Source organism: Chenopodium album, chromosome 5 (assembly GCF_948465745.1).
Source record: "Chenopodium album chromosome 5, dcCheAlbu1.1, whole genome shotgun sequence".
Taxonomy (NCBI): domain Eukaryota; kingdom Viridiplantae; phylum Streptophyta; class Magnoliopsida; order Caryophyllales; family Amaranthaceae; genus Chenopodium; species Chenopodium album.
In genome coordinates this window covers 48,531,275-48,537,296 of record NC_137838.1, presented here as the reverse complement: position 1 = coordinate 48,537,296, position 6,022 = coordinate 48,531,275, and the positions used below count along the sequence as shown (strand labels likewise).

The window sequence follows — 6,022 nt, the reverse complement described above, 5'->3', positions numbered from 1 at the left end:
CTATTCCATTGACCTCTTTGATTATCAAACCTTTGAGCATTATTATTTGACACATAATTCACATGCTCACTCTCATTGTTATCAAACTCATCAACACATTCATTAGGACAATTACTAGAGTCATGATCATACGATCCACATGCATCACAATACAAACAACCCATAGGCATATTATGTGAAGAGGGAGGGGGTTGAGAGTTAGAAGGAGTACCTCTCCCCTTAAATTGGGAGGGAAGATTCGAAGCTTGGGATGAAGTAGAAGTGCTCTCCAACTTGGCTTTGATTGCGGTCATCTCCTTTCCCAAGTTTGTCATTTGGGAGGAAAGGTTGTTAATCGCATTTAGATGGTCTACCGAGTATAAAGAAGATTGCTTGCTTGAAGAGTCTCTCTCCCCATCTTGCCAATCTCTATAGTACGTCACCACGTCCTCAATGATGTCCACCACTTCTTATTCTGTCTTGTTCATGATAGGACCCCCGGCCTCCCCAACAAGGCATGACTTGCCTTGGGGACTTAAACCGCCATAGAAGATTTGGACCACTTGGTATGTTGGGATTCCGTGGTGAGGGCACTCCCTTTGATACTCTTTGTATCTCTCCCATGCTTCGTAAAGGCTTTCATTTGGCCTTTGCTTGAACCCTTGAATCAAGGCTCTTGCCTCCGCCGTCTTCTTTTGAGGGTAAAAACGGGACAAGAAGGCCTTTGTAACATCATCCCATGTTCTCAAGGAATTGGGCTTCACCTCTTTATCTAGCCACTCTAAGGATCTTCCTATGAGAGAGAAGGGGAACAACTTGAGGCGTATGAACTCTTGAGAAACTCCGTTGACTTTGATGGTGTTGCAATATTTTTCAAATTCTTTAAGATGGTTCAACGGGCTCTCATTCTTAGCCCCACTATATTGCCTCCTCTGAATTAAGGTGATCATGGCCGGCCGAATCTCGAAATCATTTGCCGGTGTTGTAGGTGGAGCTATGCCGCTCTCAAACCTATAAACACCGGGTATTCCTAGCTCCTTCAAGGCCACTCTCGGATTTTCTCCCATGCCTTGCTCTTCTTCAATTTCTTCTTCACTTGAAGAACTATACCCCAAGGAGAATCGATTAGCTATTCTTCTTCTTGAGAGAGTCCTCTCAATTTCCGGGTCAAAAGGCACAATGGATCGATCACGAGCTCTATGCATGCAAAACTTCAAAGAAAATATTAGTAGCACGGCTACAAGTGTAGCCTAAAGAAACAAAATCTTTTTGTATTTTTTTTTTCAATTAAAATGAAGTAGACTCAACAACAAAAGCTAAGCACCAATAGCGTTCCCCGGCAACGGCGCCATTTTGACAAGGGAAAAATGTATGTCGTTATCTACCCTTCCCCCAAGTCAAACAAAATTTGTAAACACCTAACCAACCTTATATGAATATAGGGCAAGTTAAGGGTCGATCCCTAGGGAATGCAATGATGAAAACTAGAGTCTAAGTCAAGCTACCTCGAAGATGGAGTTGATATTATGGTTGGCACTATGGTAAAATAAAGCAAGTCTAATCAAATAAAACAAAGGTCTAAACACTAGGGATATGGGTTCCACATGCAAGTTCAATGATAATGCTAGTTTAGAGCTCAATCAATTAATTCAAGTATTGCAATGGACAAACAATAGTAGCAATCAAGAGAGTTCAAATGCTATCTCCTATAGGCCAATCTAGGTGTCACTATGAAAGGCAAATCAAGAAGAATCACAAGCAAACCCAATCAATTAGAGCAACTTTCAATTCAATTGTTCATGTCATTAAGAGTTGCAATGCAATCTAGATTAATCTTATAGGTTGATCACTCCTAGTCTAATCAATCTTATGGGTTGATCACTCCTAGTATAAATGACACTCATCAAGTCCTGAGACATGTATTTCTATCTTGTGGACATCCGGCTCGAATACCGGACCATATCGGCTCGATTACCGAAAACCCCTTTTTCATCTTTTTACTTTGTAAAAGTATGGCTAAAGTTTCAATGACATATTGAGGTACTTTAGACCAACGATGACATGATTGAGAGGAAATAATCCCTTTTTATTCTTTTAAAAACCGATCTCTTCTCATGACTTGACATCACTAAGAACACCTTTACGTGTAAAAGCGTTCTACAATTGCAAATAGTCAATCTAGATTCTTTAGCGCGTTAAGATTAGAGAAAAAAAATTTCTAGCCTTAATAGCCACTTGTTTCAAACACTTAGCGAACCAAGGATCGCTTTCGCATCCCTAAACATTTCTGAAAGATTCTCTATTCTTTGAGAACTTCGCAGAATGAGTCTCAGATTTATTTCCTTGACTACTTTGATCATCTTATATTCTAGACTTAATCAAAGTGGGGGCTAACTGTAGACATCTACTTTTGGCTTCCCGTCCCGATAGGAAGTGCAATGAAAACCATCTTCGTGTTGGATTGAAGTGGAGAATGCTTATGGATAACTAGTTAAGCCACAAAACACAAAAACTATCCTAAACTAGATAAACAAAGCTAAAACAAGGTCTAATTAAATTAATCCGATTAATATTAGGCTTAAGCCCGTGCTTAAAACCCAATAATTATGGATTTAGGAGCACCAAGGTTAAATTTTTATGCTGCCGCAGGAAAATCCGCGCGCATCTCAAACAGTCACGCTGGGCAAGCGCGCGCAACTGATTCTGTTGAGCGCGACACTCAGCGCAACCCCCCAGAGATGCGCTCGCGGAAGATTAAAAATTTTATAAAGGTATAGAATCGAATCATACCATAATGCCGCGCGCAAAAAAATTAGTTGCGCTGCCCATAGCGGCGCAACTAAATCACTTGCGCTGGGATGTCGCGCGCAACTCATCCAGATGCGCGCGACACCTACTGCGGCAGAATGTTCAAAACCCTAAACCTACTTATTTTCCCTATAAATAGAGGCTTAATCCGAGGCTTAAACGGAAAGAAAATAACCGAAAATTCTTGCGAAATACTTGTGAATTTGTGCTACCTAAACCCTCTTGTCTTAAACACTCACCCCTTGATCTTTTGTTACTACGGTAGAGGTTCCCCGACAAGAAGGTGTCCATAAGTGTTCTAAACGGAGATCTAGCAAAGAGAAGTGGTAAATTCCCAGGCACTTAAATAAATCACATTTATTTTCTTGTTTAAAGGAACATTAATTAATTAATTAGTGTTGTTTGATCATCTTTAAAGGACTAATTAATTATTTTCCCATAGTATCTTGCACTAAATAAAGATTAGAATTGGATAATTAATTGTTGGTTGATCACTTAAGCCAAGGCGAATATTGTTTATTTTCTTGTTCTTTTCATGAATTTGATTAAATAAAGAATAACGACGTTGCAATGTAATTCCTACGTGAATTAACGCGTGTAAGTATAATCAACTAACTTAGTTTTAGGTGTCGCGTTGTATATATTGTTTGGTAATGAAATTGCAAAAAAGGAAGAGCTAGTAGAGGCTGCACTAGGGCTAGAATAGCGATTCCTCCTTAAAAGGAACATCATTTTAGTACCCTTGCTCCCGAACTCATTTCTAGTTTATGTAGACCAATTTGGGCATGGGTAAACTTACGATTCGTGCTAATTATACCATGAACTCCACATGGAAGAAAGGCATGAACGAGGTTTATGAGTTTTCCTAAAATTCATTGGCGACTCCTACTTGTTTCTTACAAAAAAAACGTGATGAGAGTATCATTTCTAATTCAAGGTCTCCCAAATAGTCAGGAATTCAAATCCTAATACACCCTAACAAGTTTAAAGTCCTAGGCTTTTAAGTGGTCATGGGAATCTAAGGAAGAACCCCCTACGATGGGATCGCCCTCCTTACACTATCACTAGTAAAAAAATAATTTCTTAATGTTAAGTGTTATGCACCGAAAATTGCGAATAATTTGGACAAATTAAGCATTCATAGCGATTAATTTTCAAATTAGACAAACTCGCAAGAAAATTACTAACAAACTAAGCGGAATATTCAAATTAGACGAATTCGCAAGAAAATTTTCCCTTAATGAAATACTCATGCTGAATCTTCTAGCCATGCAAATTGTTCAATAGGACACCGATTTAAGAATTATAAACTTCAATTTCTCAGCTCAAAATTATCGCAACCTAGCATCGTAAAGTAGACTTTCTTTAATTTTAATTCCAGTGTACTATAACGAGTTTGCAACTTGAAAATAATAAAGGAAAAATGGAAATAAATAATCTCACCTTTGTCAGAACTTAAAATAACAAACCCACCGTTTGATATTTACGAGGTAAACCCACCTTTGTATGCCATCTTCTTTTAATGAACCTTGACCTGTTGGTGACCGAATTTAGTAGGTTGTATGTCACGTGTCAAATTTTAATTGGTGCATTTCATTTTCTAAAATAAATACAAAAAAAAAAAAAAAAAAAAAAAAAAAAAAAAAAAAAAAACTCTACCCACCAACCTAACACCGTGAAACCCAAGCCTTTACCCCATCCACCACCAAAACCGACAGGCCGCCCTCCTTAGCCTCCGAAAACGGTTGGCCGGAATCTTCCCACCAGGGAAACTGTGGGCCGTTGCGGGTTTTGGCGATTTTTAAGGTGTTAAAAGGAGATTTCAGGTGGTTAGGGAGGTAAGATAGGGTCTTTCGGGGTGGTTAGGGAGGTTATGTGGTGTTTTTTGGTGCTCAGATAGGGGTTTCAAGGGTTTCTGGCGGTAAGAGATGGGTTCTCGGCGGTTGTGTTGGTTTTAAGGGAGGCGGCTATGGTGGTTTATGATGGTCTCGGGGGTAAGATTTAAGTCAGGGGTGAATTCGGGGGTGGCTTTTGGTATCAGGGGGTTCCGACCGGCCGGTTTTCGCCGGGGCTAGATTAAAAGTTAGGGTTTCATGCGGTGGTTGGGGGGTGCCGATGGGTGGTGGGTTTTTTCTTTTTCTTTTTTTTTTTTTTACATATTTTTGTTTTTGTCTTTGAACTTTTTTTATTTGGGCCAATTATTGAGCGACATGTGGCTTTACAAAAATTTAAAAAAAAATTTAACTTGTTTAACAGGCGGTGGGTAAAAAATTTCATTAAAAGAAGATGGTATACAAAGGTGGGATTATTTATTTCCATTTTTCCAATAATAAAATCTCAAAAACTTCCATTAAATTAAATGAGCCCTAGAACTATTTTTAGTTCTATTTATCCAATAATGGCTTAATACCGAATCAAAAATACATAAATAATAAGGTGGAGATCAAGAGCATATGTACCTTAATAATATTCTTGAAGAACGAGTTCTTGTTTTGGAGAAGATAAGCTTCAGAGCAGTTTTAAGAGGAGAGATGAAATATTACAAATTTATGTGTAAATAATGGGGAAAAGGGAGAAGGGTGAGTCACTGAGTTGTATACTCGTGCAGACGTGCGTGTTAGTATTAGTAACTGACCTTAACAAAGCCCATTACAATTAATAAAGTCAATAAATTTGACCTATTATTTGTAAGTTAATTTGTAACTGTCCTTTTCATGCCTATTACTAATAGTTGGTCAACCTATTATTAACCTATTATTTATAACTGGCCTTGATTATGCCAGTTACTAATGCTAATTTATTTGTAACTCACATCATTTATGTCAGTTACAAATACTCTTTTGTAACTAACACAATTTATGTTAGTTGCTAATAAGACGTTACAAATAGCATTTTGGCCCCTTACCCCACCCTTAACCCCACCATGAAAACCTAGCCCAACCCCCTACAATAAATTGGCCGGCCACCCCCCTTAACCCCCTAAATGGTCGGCCAACCTCTCCCTACCCCCGAAACCACATGATCGTCCGTTTCCCCAACTCCGAAACCACCTCCTCCCTTTTGTAACCCACAAAGCCTGTTGTTTCGATGATGGGGGAAGGGAGGAAGGATGGTGTTAGCAATAAGAAAGGGTGGGAGGTCTATTCTATGAAGGTGGGGGAAGAGGGTGGTTTATAGGTGTGTGAAAAAATTCGGGGTACTCAGAATTGGAATTGGAATCTGTTAGTGTAGTCGT

The 6,022-nt window shown here is 38.9% G+C and overlaps 1 pseudogene; it reads left to right on the top strand.

Annotated features, from left to right (window-relative positions):
• The first annotated feature begins 555 nt into the window (after window positions 1-555).
• Window positions 556-654, top strand: LOC145633547 (small nucleolar RNA R71; annotated as a pseudogene).
• Window positions 655-6,022: the final 5,368 nt, after the last annotated feature.